We start from the raw sequence: 16,807 nt of genomic DNA, 5'->3' as shown, positions 1-16,807 counted from the left end.
TGGGCCACAAATGGCGGCTCCGGCGCGCATGCGCGGAAGTGACGTCATCGCGACTCCCGCCACTTACACAGCCGGAAGGAAGTGCGGGAGAAGATGGAAGCGCCTTCAGCTGTGACAGTGTGCCGCTGGAGGGCTTCGTTCTAAGGTAAGTTTTACATAATGTGCAGTATGCAATGCATACTAGCACATTATGACATTGCCTTGCCAGTTTGAAAATAAATAAATAAATAAATAAATAAAAAGGATTTACTACCGCTTTAAAGGTGAACTCTGGGAAAACAAAAAATCCTTCCTTGAAATGGGGATTCCCCCATTCCTTGTTTCTGTTAAGGGGAAAAGGGCACTTCCCCTCTGCTCAATCAGTGGACTGTCTGCCATCATCCTCACATCCATTAAAGGGCTATGGTCCCTGCAGTGGTCTTATTGAGGTCAGAGGACCTTAGACGCTGGAGTGCAGGAAAGAAGAGCCTGTAGCGACCAGTCTAACAAACTGCTTTTTGCCGAACCCCTAGACCAGGTATGTCCAAAGTCCGGCCTGTGGGCCAATTGCTTTAATATGGCCCCACAGGTAATTTGGAAAAATCTATTGTTGTGGCCCCTGTGAATCCCTGAGCGCTGCTCAGGACCCCTGGGATAAAATGGCATGCACGTATGCAATATTAGTTCTTTTACCATTCTTTTTATACATCCTCTTATATATGCTACTGTTTTGAATGACTTCTACTGAAAATGATAGTCCACCCCGGCCCACTGCATCCAATTACGATTTTTCTTGTTACTTGTGAATACATTATTGTTAACACCCACTGTCCGCCCCTGCCAGCTTTATATCCCTTGCTCAATATGGCCTCGGACTTCGCCTGTTTAAGGAGCACTAAAAAACACAAATAAATCTGGCGCAAGTATGACAGGACCAGCGCCCTCTCCATGATAATTGGCATAACACCTGGGGATCAAGTAGCAGCTGTGTGGGAACAAAACACACCAGGAGGGATGTTTAAAAGTATCAGTCACACAAGGGTTAACCACATATAAGATACAGACAAAAAGCTTGCCTAACAGAATTCAATATTGCAGCTGTCCCAAAAGAAGCTTTTACAGATTCCACATCAGCAACACCTAGGTAAGCAGCTAGCTGCTTTACTGACAAGTAAGCTGGCGCTGAGCTGAAACACATTCCATCCAGATATCTACATTTCTTGCCATGCAGGTTGCTAGCAAAGAAAGCGGTCATGGCAGGGATGCTGGCATCCTTGGCTCTTTTTGAAGTGCCCCAGCTTTGCAGTCTATTTGACTTTAAAGCTTTCCAGAACCCGCAAATGGTAGGTCTGCATTCCTGGAGACCTGTGGGGGCCCATGTCCTGTACTGTATTCCAAAGTGTAGAGCTTACAGGCAAGTCAAAATTCCTTATACCTTTTTCATAAAGACATAAGCAGAATATTTATGCACCTTGGGACTATGCCAAGCAATGAATAGGAAGGGTGGGCAAAATATTTTCCAATAGGCCCAAAAACAAGGGTCAGAAGACCCAACCTCAAAGAATCACTGCAAAAACCTTTCAGCCAGAGTCTGCATGAGCAAAAGATGTCCACTTAGTAAAACTAAAAATGTATGACTAGAAGACCAGGTGGTGGCCTTACACAACTGGGCTATAGAGGCTTGGTGTCAAAATGCCCGGGAAACTCCCACCACTCTGATGGAATGGGCATGTAAAAAAGGAGGAGATTTCGCTTTCAGAAAGAAAGAACTTGCAATCAGATTTTGTATTGTAGAATGGTAGGTTTTGAATCAGGGTGTCCCTTGCTAGGTTCAGAGAACAGAATTAACAGGGAATCCATCCATCTAATTGGAACAGTAGCCTTGAGGTTTTTCCTAATGGTTCTGACTATGTCCAGGCAATTTAGAGAGATTTCCTTTGAATGCTTAGGAGCAAGGCAGAGGAATAGCAGGGCAATGTCCTTGTTGAGGTGTAATGCAGGTCAAATTACAGGAAAGGGCAGACAGTTCAGAACCACATCTAGGAGACATAATAGCAAACAAAAAAGGTGCTTTACTTTAGAGATCCTCTAGGGCACACATATCAAACATAAGGCCCACGGGCCGAATTCGGCCCTCCAGGCCATTTCACGTGGTCCTTCGCACCTCTCCTAGAGCTGCAGTAGAGCTCCAGCCCTCTTTTGGGTCTCCTCCAGACCCTGCACTTTCTGCTTCCCAACTCCTACCCCAGCTTCTTCCCTGCAGCAACCCAAGGTAAGAGGGTGCACTTTGATGTAAGGGAGGGAGGGTGGGGGGGGACACTTGACATCTGATGTGTGTGTGTGGGGGGGACACTCTGGACATCTAGTATTATAGATACAACCGGCCCTTTGAGGGCAATTATAATGCTGATGCGACCCTCTATAAAGTTGAGTTTGACACCCCTGCTCTAGGTGAAGGGGGTCTCCAAACTTTCTATACAAAGGGCCAGTTTACAGTCCTTCAGACATTATGGGGGCTGGACTGTGGCCGCTGGGAGTAGAAAATGCCCAGAGTCAATGTAAGTAACGCCACACCCTTGGTGGTCAGTGGGAGTAAAACAAGTACATAGCACTCATGGTCAATAGGAGAAAAAATGGTGTGCCATAATTGGTATTGGTGGGAGAAGTAGTGCCCAAGCATTGGTGTCAATGGGAGGAATAGTACCGCATCATTAGTACTAGTGGCAGGAAGTGTGCCTCTTATTGGTGTCAGTGGGATGAATAGTGTCTATTATAAGCGAGAGGAATAAGGGCCAGATAATGTCAAGTAAAGGGCCGAAAGTTGGAGATCATTGATTCAAGGGAATATTCCTTATAGGTTCAAAAGGTAGCTTCTTCAGGGCAGAGAGAGCCAAGTTGAGATCCCAAGTAAGCACAGGGTGCTGTAAGGGAGACTTAATATGAGATGCTCCTTGAAGAAAAATTTGTATATGGGAGAGAGAAGCCAGAGGCTTTTTAAAATGATGAGTAAGGACAAGACCAGGCCTTTAAAAGTATTTAGGGCAAATTTCTGGTCTTGACCTGATTGTATGAAGGCCAGAATATGAGGTACAGAGTAATCTCTGGGACTTAAGTTCCATTATTCACACCTGGCAAAAAAGGATTTCCAGTTGCAATACAGTACGAGGTAGGTCTAAAAAGTTTGGTGAATGGTCCAATATCTCAACAGCAACATTGGCCAGGTGCCCACACATGCACATGGCTATCCAGAGACACATCGAGAAGCGCCACCTAGCATGGATTACATGTGACTGTGAGGGAAAACCAGAAGCAGGCAGTTGAACAGAGTCAGTGTGAGGTAGGGTCACAGGTCGAACAGGATGCTCTTTAAAGTACATGGCAGGTTACACAATGCCAGGGATTTTTTTGGACAGAGGCAATGAGCTTTTCAACATTAGCAAGAATGTTGCATGAAGCTCCCTTTTCAACAAAGTGACAATCTGGGAGGAAAAACTTCCACAGCTAACTGCATTACTGCCTCAATATTCTCTTCACTCCTTTCTGTGTCTGCAGGACTGACATATCGGGATACAACTCCAATTGAGAAAGGGGAGTAGGAGATAATGTATCAATAAAAGAAGAAAATAGCTAGAAAAAAAGTCTTGCCTTCAACAATCTATCCTTTATTAATTGCATGGTAAAAATCCAGTATAGAAAGACATCTACCCATTTCAGCAAGACACTATGGAGTAAGGCTATCTAGCTGAAATGCATAAGCATCTTTCTTTACCAGACTTTTACCATGCAATATAGTTTTGATTGCTAAAGACGAGACCGTGTTCCCACCTTTCTTCTACTTTTACTGGCATCAGAGAGTCAGCAACTACTCTAACCTGTGCACCAGTCCCTACAGTTCTGCAGGATTCAATGAGGTAGAGAGCTGCTGTTTATTCATTTAGGAGAAGAGGTGTGATGTTTTCGGGCCCTGGACAAAGATGGCTGTATTAAGGCTGTAATCTGTCCAAGAATATGTGACATACAGTAGATGCAGAGAACTCTACTTTAGTCAAATAGGCCATTTTCTGCATGCCTGAAATAGAGCTAGAATCAGATGCGGACACCAATGTGAGAGCCAGTCCTTGCCCCAGTGCAGAGAACACATTGACTCCCTTTCGCTTGCTCTCTGTCATAGCTACAAGTGATGGCAGTCCCCTGTGGGCTACTCACAGAATAGGGTGCAGGGCATAGCGTAAGCGTGTCCAAAGGGAGTATGGGAGAAAGTTTCTGAGGACCTTAAAAGGGCTCTAGGCTGAAATGATGTTAAAGCGTGCAACCACTGGTGTTATGCAATACCTGGTCATCCACATTGGACGCAAACAAATCCACCTCCGGAATCCCCCACCGGGCACACAGGAGATGAAACACCTCCGGATGCAGTGACCACTCCCCCTGATCCAACACCTGATGACGCAGGTAATCTGCCTGCCAATTCTCCGCACTCGGGATGTGGACTGCGGAGAGAGCAGGAACAATGAGAACACACTAGAATCTCGGCCACCTCTGGCTGCCCTGGCACTCCTGATGCCCCCTTGATGATTGATGTAAGCCACGGCCGTGGCATTGTCCGACTGGACCTGAACCAGAGAGCCGCTTCCCCAGCACTCCACCTCAGCCTGACAGGCTGGCGTCCGTGGTGACCACCGTCCAAAACACCAGCAGCAAAGACATGCCATGGCACAGGACAGGTGACTGGAGCCGCCAAGAGAGCCGACTTAGTGAGACTGCTCAATCGAATCTCCAGGTCCAATGACCAAGGATCTCTGTTCCATTTTGACAATCTCTTTCTGCAACTGTCTCGTATGAGTCTGAGCAAATGGGACCGCTTTGAAGGTCGAGACCATCAGACCCAGGGCCCTCGTGCAAGCCTGCAAGGAGGACTGATCGGCATCCATCAGCAACCGGACTGCCCTTTGCAACTTCTGAAGCTTGTCCAAGGGAAGAAACACCCTCGCCAGAGCAGAGTCGAGGATCAGCCCCAGATAAGTGATCCGCACAGATGGTGTCAGGGCAGATTTGGTGACATTGATCGTCCACCGGAATTGTTGAAGGGTCTGAATGTTGATAGTAACGTTGTCCAGCAGATCCGAATGGGAGACTGCTCGCAACAGGAGATTGTCCAGATATCCTACAATGGAGATACCTCGCCAATGTAACAAGGCAAGCACGGGGGCCAGGACCTTGGTAAAAACTCTGGGAGCCGATGCGAGACCAAAGGGTAACGCCACAAATTGAAAGTGCTCCTCTGCCACCACAAAGCGTAGAAATCGCTGATGGCCCTCGAATATGGGGACGTGGAGATACGCATCTGTGAGATTGATGGAAGCCAGAAAATCCCCGATTCAAATATGCCACCACTGACCGAATGGACTCCCTTTGAAACTTCTGCACCCACACAAAGCGGTTCAAAGCCTTGAGGTCCAGGATTGGATGCACTTTACCCTCTTTCCTGGGCACAGTGAACAGGTTTAAATAGAAACCTTGACAGCGTTCCTGCGGAGGGAACCGGCGCAATCACCCCTTGAGCCAGGAGATCTCACACAGCCTCCCGCAGATCCTTCAAACGCTCCAGAGACAAGTGAAGATTTGACTGAAAGAACCTGTGCCCTGGCCGGGACCAGAATTCGATCTTGTACCCGGAGCAAACCAGTTTGCAAACCCAATTGTCCTGAATGAAGGAAGTCCAGGGTTCCTGAAAGAAGCGCAGATGTCCCCCCACCCCCGAGACGGGTGAGGGCGCCCCTTCATGCTGAAGAGAACTTGTCTGCAGCACCTGATTGGCCGGCCTTGGGCTTGCCCCAGGGCTTCTTAGTTCCTCCAGAAGTTCAGAACGGCTTACCTTTTTCTTGCGCCCGGAGGCACGAAAAAAAACCGCTTATGAGCAGAAAAGGGAGGGACCCTGCTTAGTACAGGGAGTCTTATCCTTGGAGGATTGAGGAAGAAGAGTACTCTTCCCACCAGTCAGGCCCTTGATTAACTCATCCAATGAGTCGCCAAACAAGTGGTCTCCCAGAAAAGGGAGATCAGTTAAGGCTTTCTTAGAAGCTTGGTCAGCCGACCAGCTCTTCAACCAAACCATGCGTCTTAAAACAATGCCCATGACCGAGACCCTGGCCACCAGGGGATCCGCAGCCATAGACACATCACACAGGAACACCAGAGTCTGGATCACCTGGTTCAACAGTTCCAGCTGTTCCGGAGGAACAGTCTCAGGGTCGAAGGACCCCCGCAAACCCCAAACCCATTCAGTCATCGTCTGTGACAATAACACAGACACAAAAACCAGTTTCAAAATGGAACCCGCCAGCACATAAAGATGGCAGGAAAGGGATTCCCCCCGCCTGTCCACTGGATCCGTAAATACCGGGGGAATCCTCCACAGGCACAAGGGTAGATTTGTTCAATCTGGAAACAGGATGGTCCACTTTAGGTGGCACCATCCAACAGTTGTACCGGGGTTTAAAGTGTTTAGGCACCACTAACACGTGCTTAATGCGCAGTCATTGGTTATTCACAATATTGTGAAAGGTGTCGAGACAAGGGAAAACCCTGTCAGCTTTTGGAGACTTCTGAGAGCCAAAAGTCACCCGCGTTCCTGCCGGCATAAGCGCATGAGCCAATTTTAAAGTATCCCGCACTGAAATAATCAGGACTTTCCAATAAGACACATTCCCGCGCTGCAGCTGAAGACGACAGATCCTCTTCACCATCTGACTGCGAGGACAGTGCCCCCTCAGGTAGGGGGGTGTCCGGGGCAACCCCATCAGCCTCTGAATCAGACACCTCCATAGAAGGAGAAGGCAGCGGCCGTTTTCGGCTATCAACCTTTTTCATGACTAAATCAACTTTAGTCGCCGGGCTTTCCAGGGCTGCTGAAATCACGGCCAGCGACTGCGATCCGGACTGTCCAGGAGTCACACAGAGTCGGTCTGAGGTTGATTTCACAGTTTGGAACTCCATACAGCAATTTTCAAAAAACTATGTACTGTCGCTTTAAGAGCGGCAATCGTGGTATCCGCCACCGATCGCCGCGGTCTGCCAGGAACCCCTTTAAACCAAACTAACAGCAATAAGTTCAAGGATATGTCTGCAGGGACCCCGAGTACTGTACCTCCTCAGACAAACCGTCCTCCTGATCTTTCAGCAGCATGGAGAGAAAGGCAGGAAGTGACCTCGGCTCAGCAGAAGGAAATGACTGCACAGGAAGTGAAGTCCCCTGAACAAGGTTACACTGCTGAGCATAGTACCAGGGCTAAACAAAGATGGATGCCCATACAAAACAATAGGAAGCTACCGGGAAAATGGCCCCCATTCCGCGTCGTCGGAGCCACACTCGCACTGTGATTGGCCACAGCGGGAGCCGCGATCTTCCGGAGAATGACAGAAAGGCTGCCTATGTAAACAAGGCAGACCGCCCTTCTGTCAGACAGGAAGAGAAAGAGAGATCTTGTGTTCTTACTAGTCAGGAGCACAGATCTCTCTCTTCCTGCAGTCAGTTTATTCCCCCACACAGTTAAAAAGCACTCCCTAGGAGCACACTTAACTCTTTGATTGCCCCTAGTGTTAACCCCTTTCCTGCCCGTGTCATTTATACAATAGTGCATATTTTTAGCACTGATCACTATATTGGTGTCACTGGTCCCCAAAAAGTGTCACTAAGTGTCAGGTTTGGAGCAGAATACAAATTGGCTTAAACTGATAAAGAAATCTGATTTTTTTTTTTTTATTTATTGGATATGTTTTACAGCAGAAAGTAATTTTTTTTTTTTTTTTATTTCAAAATTGTCTTTGTTTATACCGCAAAACATTTAAAAACCACAGAGGTGATCAAATACCACCAAAAGAAAGCTCTATTTGTGGTGGGAAAAAGGACATCAATTTTATTTGGGTAAAACGTCGCACGACCACATAATTGTTAGTTAAATCAACGCAGTGCCGTATTGCAAAAAATAGCCTGGTCATTAAGGGGGTAAAACCTTTCGGAGCTGAAGTGGTCAAGAACTAGGTTGAAGGAACTGATGAAAGGCAAAGATTGAACCCGGTTGTTTTAATTGCAGACCCCATTACAATTTCTCCTGAACCACAAAAACTTAAGGGGGGGGGGGTCCTGGAATTAGTTCTGTAGTGTAAATAGCCTGCAACAAATCATCCATATGATCTAAGACAAACAAAACGTCTGGAGGATAGCATAGCATTACTCTGCTTCACTACAAGATTCTAAAAACTTCTTACCCTCAACCGTTAATGGGCAGGCTGGATTTTAATGGGCAGGCTGATTCATTTGGGTACAACCAGCCTGCCGGATTCTCCGACGATCATCATGTGTCTTCTGCCAGCAGGCACAGCGTCCCCCAAATTATGCTTGGGAAATCTATTCAGCGACTGTCTTATTTTGTCCAGCTTTTTTTATTTTAGACAGCACATTCAGAAATTTTAGTTATAGGTGGAGTTCGATTTGCTGATTCAGCCCCTGCCTTCATCCACTGTTGCATTCTCCATTACATAAAGCAAATAAAAAATCCAACGAGGAGATTGGAAAATCAACAATAATGGCTACAGCAAGTGTGCAGATCAAGGAATTCAAGTACCGAGAACTCATTAATAGAGTCTCAGAGGTATAAAACTGCCAGGTCATTTTGCTCTCTAGCATTTACCTAGAACTAAAATCAGTTTTATTTGGTCTGGCTACAACTCCAAAAAAAGTAAAAAGCAGATCCCTGCAAAAGAACTGAATACAGGATACATTAGTGATAGGGGTCAGCTGATGGAACGCCAGAACAAGCCATTCAACGCTCCTAGGTTCAACAGGGTGAAGACAGGAGAATACAAGCTGCCAGAAAGTTAAGCATAACCGCTCTTTTTTTGCAAGGAGAGGGTTTTTTGGGCAAATACTGTGTAGTTTTTAGGGAAAAAGATCATAGCTGTGCCATGACTCTTGAGCTGCTGCTTACCCAAAAGCTGTTCTGAAAAGTGCAAAACTTTAAAGGAAAAAGAAAAAAATAAGCTGCAAGCCAGCATAAATGACAGGTACCTAGAGGTGGCCACACATACCAGAAGCAGTCTACAGTTCTACTAGAAGCCTGAATCCCCACAAGTCTGTTGGGCTAAAGCTCTGCACATCCCGGTAGGGTCAAAGCTGCATCATGCATATGAGGCACTAATCATAGTGATCTAACAGCAATGTGTGAGGGTTGGGAGGGAGCAAGCAAAATTTCAAGATTTCCAGGAAGAGTCAAAGCTTTACCCAATCAAAATATCTTACAGGATCAGTAGTAGTGGGGCTGAATGCAGCTGCAGATTTTTGAAACACTTTAAAAGAAAACTATATTGGCTTTGGGTAGGTTTTATTTTAAAGATCATACTTTTTAAATGTATGTTTCTACTATTAAAATACAACTTTTCAATAAACTTTTATTACATACAGTGCACCTCGGAAATATTCACAGCGCTTCACTTTTTCCACATTTTTTTATGTTACAGCCTTATTCAAAAATTGATTCAATTAATTATTTTCCTCAAAATTATACAAACACTACCCCATAATGACAACATGAAAGAAAATTGTTTGAAATCTTTGCAAATTTAATAAAAATAAAAAAACGAAAAAAATCACATGTACGTAAGTATTCTTAGCCTTTGCTCATTACTTTGTTGAAGCACCTTTGGCACCAATTATAGCCTCAAGTCTATTTGACCTCCCCTTTCCTTTTTGCTATTCCCCTCTGCCCCCCCCCCATCTCCCTCTTTTCTTCTTCCCTCACTTCTGTCCTCTCCCCTTCTCCTCCTCCCCCCCCCTTTTTTTTTTCTTCCCCCTCCCCCTCTCTCCCTTTCCTCCCACACATCGAGGGTGGCTAGACTTGGCTACGCTGTTGAAAATGTTAAAAATTAAGGTTTCACATTATCTTTCTGGGGCATTACTGCAATGCTCTTTTGCGTGACGCTTGCTATTCAGGTCAAAGGGTTCAATCTGGTTTCATCAGACTGGAGAATTTTGTTTCTCATGATCTGAGAGTCCTTCAGGTGCCTTTTGGCAAACTCCAGGGGGCCTGTCACGTGCATTTTACTGAGGAGTGACTTCTGTCTCACCACTCTACAATACAGGCCTGATTGGCGGAGTGCTGAAGAGATGGTTGTTCTTCCGAAAGGTTCTCCTCTCTCCACAGAGAAACACTGGAGCTCTGTTAGAGTGATCATCGGGTTATTTATCACCTCCCTGACTAAGGCCCTTCTCCCCTGATTGCTCAGTTTGGCCGGGCAACCTGATTTAGGAAGAGTTCTGGTGGTTTCAAAATGTCTTCCTTTTACGAATGATGGAGGCTACTGTGCTCATTGGGACCTTCAATGCTGCAGAAATGTTTTGGTACCCATCCCCAGATCGGTACCTCGATACAATCCAGTCTCGGAAATCTACAGACAATTCCTTGGACTTCAAGGCTTGGTTTGTGCTCAGACATGCACTGTTAAGTATGGGACCTTATATAGACAGGCCCGTGCCTTTCCAAATCATGTCCAATCCACTGAATTTACCACAGGTGGAATCTAATCAAGTTGTAGAAACATCTCAAGGATGATCAATGGAAACAGGATGCACCTAAACTCAATTTTGAGTGTCATAACACAATTTTGATTTTTTTTTTTAATTTTAATAAATTTGCAAAGATTTCAAAGAAACTTCTTTCACATTGTCATTATGGCAAATTGTTTGTAGAATTTTAAGGAAAATAATGAGTTTAATCCATTTGGAATAAGGCTGCAACATAAAATATGGAAAAAGTGAAGTGCTGCGAATACCTTCCAGATGCACTGTACCTAAGGATTCACAGAGTACTTTGGGTTAGGGACAGCACAACAATATTTTAGACTGGCTCTGTCTCACTGAAACCTTGGACTAAGCAGTCTGAATAAAAATGAGTCAGTGCTCTGACTCATTTATTATGCGTATAAATTTCAGCTTCTGCAACTGAATTCTCTAAATAATAGCCTTTTTACAACAAGCAACATAATGAGTTCCTGAAATATAGGACACTGAGCCTAGAGCCTACTTGCTGGTTAAAACGGAAAATACAAAAATTCATGTTTTAAATTATTTGTGGGTGTATTATAAAATCCCCCCCACCCAAGGATTATACAGCATATTTTACTATTTAAAAAAAAAAAATTAGGCCTCATGCTGCTTACTCATGTGTGGGAGCTTTTGGCATTTTTTTTTTTTGCCAAAGCCCCTGCACTCAACAGTGAGCATACAAATGGGTTTACCAGCGTTTAGGAGCAGCAGAGTTTAGCAGCAGTCAAAGCTTCTCTTCTGAATGCAGCAGAATCGCATTTAAGAAAGGAGCTTTCGAGCATAAAACCCCCAAACGAGCACAAACACGTAAATGCACCTAAATGCTGGGCGCATTTAGCACTTCAGCATTTATTAATTTCAATGGCCAGAACAAAGTAACATTCTGGTTAATGAAATAAACTCCCAAACACCAAATGCTGCTAAACTCTGCTCAACTCGCCTAAACTGCTTTGAATAAAATGCAGCTTTAGGTGAGTTTTAAACACTGGTTTTCTCCTGTCAGGATAAACAACGTTTACAATAAACCAGTGTGCAGGAAGCCTTAGTGCTTTCCAAAAAAAGCTTTTAGTAAAATGTAAGGCTGACAGCAACTTGGTCATGGCTGGTATGGCATGACTTCTCAGTGTAGAGGGCTCAATGTTGGGTATAGAGCTCAATTATCAGTTGCTTGGATAACCTGAACTTCTGCAAGGTCTCAGCTTCTAAGAATTGGTCCAGAAGTGTGCGCTCCTTGAAGGTTCTTTCCTTTAAAAGGACCACTTGACATCTCTTCCTCCTCATCTTCTGCATTGCCTTAAATTCCAGCAGACTGCAAAGGGCTCCATTTCAAGAAGATATCCTCTGACAGCCTCTAGATACACTCCACACACCTCCAGCTTGCACTTTCCTGCCTATGTTTCAATCAGTCACTGGGGGGGTCTGACATTGCCATTGTTACCGCATAGGTATACGCAAGCTTGGAGCAGTACCTAATTACCGCATGCATTTATTTCCTTTAGTGAATTGACTAGTTCCTTTTTTTGCGTGATTTACCAAACGTTTTGGGCGTTTCCATTAAATACTGCATGCGAGCGATAGTGAATTGACATTTTCGTTATCGCATGCGTTAAGTGATCAGGTGACCAACATAACAGATGCAATAAGCTTTAGTGAAGTGTGCCCACTGACCTATAACAAGCACTAAGTGAAATACATATACAACCCTTTGCTGGGAATTACACCAAAGATCTTGGTAGGCAAGGGAACACTAAATTTCATATATTGTTAGATTTTTGAATGATGTAGTAACCAAAGAATCACTCTAGTAGAATAGCTATAAATATTAAAAATACACAATATTTCACAAATAGGTCTATAGCCAAATGATTAGGGTATATATCTATATATAGAATGTATATGATTATTGAATTTATGACAAAACTCATTATTAAATGTTATTTTATCACTACAATAATCTGAGTCTGGAATGGATATCATGCCTAATCACAGAAGATCTGCCTGCTTAACAAACATATTATGTTCCCCTATTGTGGAACTTGAAAAGCCAAGTTGACTCCATGTTAAAGGTCACTGTGGACTGACTTGTCCACTAAAACATTATATAAATTATAAACAGGAGATGGCATATTAACAGGGTGGATAAAGATCAATGATTTGTTTTACAAAAAATAAAAAAATAAATAAAATCATATTTTTTTTTTATTTTTATCAATTTTTTTTTAGTAAAATGCTTTTGGAGTAAAAATATATATAAAAAGATAGTTATATTTAGGATACCGTTATTAATTTAGTTTATTCAGCATGAAATTGAGCTTAGTTATGTAGCATGAGGCTGTATATTCTGCAATATTTACATTTTTGGTAAACTCATTCAATGATTCCAAGCTCTGCACGCTGAGATAACATGCACCGCATTGTTGCATTCACACAATTTCACAGTAACCATGAGATAAAACAAGGTTCAGGGATATTCCTTTATCCCAATGTATACAAACTGCATGATTGAATCGGTTCTGATATCCCCGTTTTAATAACCTGACAGCTTATTCTTCTAAAAACAGGAAACCCTAATTTTGTTTGCAAATATTAAAGATTCAAACTACTAGCCAGAATAAGTCATTATATTTAAAGAGCACATGTCATTTGAGATCCATCATTGAAGTGCCTGTTTAGCGGGCATCCACTCACCTGCTGTCACCATGTCCCTCACCTTGTGTCATTGCCGCATCACCATCCGTCTCATTATATTGAATGGGACTGTTGGTGAGTCAACAGCGGGTCAGAGGAGGAGTCGCTGTGGGACAGATGACAGTTGCTCTTTAAAAATTATGATTTAAATCGAGTTGATTTAAATCAAGAATTTTTACTAGTGATTTAAATCAAGATTTAAATTGTGATTTAAATCAACTTGATTTAAATCAAATCCACCCTGTATATTAACCACTTCAGCTCTGGAAGGTTTACCCCCTTCATGACCAGGCCATTTTGGCAAAGGCTATTTTTTTGATTAAAATAAAAAAAGTCATATAAAACTGCTCTGTGCAATATTGCACAGAGTGGTCTCTTCCGGAGTACCCCCCACCAACACTGTCCGCTCCTCCTTCTCTGTGGGTGTCTCCTCAGCAAACTGTGTGCTGAGGGGGCATCAGTGCAGGGGTGCAGACAGGACACCACTAAATTGAGAGAAGGCTCATGGAGTGTTTAGAGAAGAGGGTAGGGGAAACTCATAATGGAAGGCTTGTTTACCTTTAAGTAGAAATTCAGGCAAAACCTAAGTAACGCTAAACCTGCTCTGTGCCACTTTCTAAACCTAATCTATCTAACCCTGTAAAGTAAAAATTGCTGTACTTACCTTTTTTGCAGCAGACTCGGTCCGGTCCCAGCATCAGCTGTAAGCAAGGTATTAAGTTTGGAGGCGGGTGCTGGAGAAGCAGCTGAAAACGGAAGCCCCACAGTAACTCTATGGGTGACGTCACTTCCCAGCCATTTCACAGACGTTGTCTGTCCTCTCCTGCACACAGCTTCCGCCACTGGTTCAGCTGCAGAATAGGTAAGTACAGCGATTTTTGCTTTACGTGGTTAGATAGATTAGGTTTAGAATGTGACAGAGAGCAGATTTAGCTTTAGTTAGATTTTGCCTGGACTTACACTTTAATGAGAAGAAAGCATTAAAGAAAAATGGATGGCCTATGGTCTACGTACACAATTCATTGTGCAAGGAGATATTGGACCTAAAATTAAAGGCAATATTGCAATTCGCTCAGATTTCCAGGCCGAACAAAAGCATCTGAGCTGCAAAGCAATGATGATCTGTAAGGAAAATGCATATCAGTTAATTATAAATAGACTGGGGTCAATATAAGAATATCGACAGCTGCTAGTTAGTATGAAGTACAGGCACTCAGAGGGGAACATACCTGCAACAGCTAAATTAGCCATACACCAGTGGAATTTTGTCCAAAATGTTTTTTACTTCGGAACAAGCGTTTGATTTTATAATGAATAGTGTGATCAAATCAACTTTCGTTTTTGACTATAGTGGCAAAAAATCTGAATGAGCAGGATGGAAAAGGTTTCTGGAGCAAACAATTTTTTAAACGGTGAATTTGGTTTTAGTTCGGAAAAATTGTACATATTGTAATGAAAGCCGTTTTATACGTCTGAGATTTCATTCACATTTTAAAGGCTTTCGATCAAAAATATTTAAATTAATGATGGCAAGAAAGAATGTTCTGACAAACAGATTTTCCTTATAGTTTCAATGAAAATTGAATCATGTATTACCAGCTTTAGATGCACCTGAATGCCAGGCTGTTCTGAGCAAGCAAAGCTCCTACACTTTGTAGTGTCAGAGCTAGCCACTAGGTTTTGCTTCTCACTTAATTTCCAACTGACCCATCACTACAATTGACCTTCTCCCTCCCTCAATAGGAATGCATTAAAGGGGGAGGGGCAGGGGCAAGCTTTAGCACTATAAAGAAGTGTTAAAGCCTTTTCGTTTCTGAACAGCTAAGTATTCTTGGTGAAGAGGGGTATACTGAAAGCTGCTACAGGTATGTGCAGGCACCTTTCAGTGTCTACACTTAATACCTTAACCCTGGGGTGTGGTGGCTGGGTGTTTGAATCCACCCCCAGAAGGTACCATTCCTATCGCAAAATTGTACCAAAAACCATAAAAGTTTAAGGGACAAGCTAAGGGTTTGTCATACCACCATTACCACATGGTGAGCTATACTGGGCCACTGAACTGCAGACTCCTACCAGTGTACCACCCTCCATATGGATTGGGGGTGAATTGATCTGGCCTGCGGTCCTGTGTTATCCATTTTAGCTAAAATCCTTGGCCCTACAGAGATCAAACATATATTAAGGGAAGCGGATTCATCTTTTGAATTTCAAGTTTATATTTATACAACTAACACTTTTTGAGAATATTGATAGCTTTCGGAGGATTGAGCTATGCCCCCCACGGAACTGTAGGACTACATGTTTGCAGTAATTCACACATTGACTCTACAATATCTTCTAGATCTAGAGGATCCAAGGCCCTGATGACACAAGGGCAGCCCACAAAACGCGTTGACCAACACATGGGATCGTAAAAATCTAAAACCACTCTATGCAACGGTCAAACATGTAAATATGTTTTTAATTTAGAGGTTTTTGATTTGTAGAAACAAATCTAGAATGTTACAATTTTTTAATTGTTTTTTTTATATATAATAGAACGTTGAATTGATTTTTTTATATATACTAGAACTTACATCGAAAGTCCCTTATACTTTTATGGTTTTTGGTACACTTCATACCTGTCAGCAGTTTTTAAGTATTCTTAAAGTGAAAGTCTCCCTAAAGAAGAACTGAAGTGGGGAGAAGTTTGCTAGGGGCAGAGTTTCTTGGTAGATGATACTCTGAATATCTCTTATGGCAAAATCTACTTTCTTGGTTTTTTTAGTGACTTAATACAACACCTGGGTGAAGAGCAGACTGTTTTTGAGTACTTCTAGGAAGCAAAGAGCATACTATCAGAAGCACTGCTTACTGAGATTTTCAACTTGAAAAAAAATGAATGAAAATGAAAAAAGTGTCAACTTAAACTATTTTTTTTTTTTGCCATTTGTGTTGCATTGGGGAGATTTACCTTGATTTCCTGTCCCATAGCAAAAACAGGAAGTGAGAGGAAATACCTGCAAAATAAGGGAATCCCTTAGGGGCCCCTATGTCACCAGAACTAGTGTCCCCATTGGAAGATTTGCCCTCTATTACTTTTCTGGGGACAACCCAAAATTTTTTTTTTTTTACTTTAACTTTTAATGATAATGGTTAACAGGACAAATAGAGAGGGTGAATCTCCCAGAGAGAGGCACAGAAGGCAAAAAAAAAAAAAAAACATACAGACAGGTTCTAATCCATCTCCACTCTATCCAAAACTAACTAAAGGCAAAACTTTTACTTTTTTTTAAACTTCCTAAGGATACCCATAAACAGACTGATGCTTACTTGCATCGAAACCTAGCAGCTAGTACGATCATTGTTGAATTATTTCCTGCAAAAGAAAAGTAAGAAATTCTTTGAAACCTCATGGGCAAGGTGGCAAAAAATTGAATATTTGGTTTTGTTTATGAAATAAAAAGAAAAAAAAAAATTAGTTTATGTAATATTAAAACTTTTTTTTTTGCACAGAATATTAAAACTTTAACAAGCAAAGTGGAATAACATTCAGCAGAG

General features: G+C 42.8%; 1 protein-coding gene across 2 annotated transcripts in view; it reads right to left on the bottom strand.

Moving 5' to 3' along the window:
• SBNO2 (strawberry notch homolog 2) overlaps nucleotides 1-16,807 on the bottom strand; it is a 197,775-nt gene that overhangs the window by 131,421 nt on the left and 49,547 nt on the right. The gene's annotated exons all lie outside the window — the stretch shown is intronic.

This window comes from Pelophylax lessonae (assembly GCF_965119305.1).
Source record: "Pelophylax lessonae genome assembly, chromosome: 1".
Lineage (NCBI taxonomy): Eukaryota > Metazoa > Chordata > Amphibia > Anura > Ranidae > Pelophylax > Pelophylax lessonae.
Note: the sequence above shows the minus strand (reverse complement) of the source record. Positions and strands in the feature narration are given on the sequence as shown.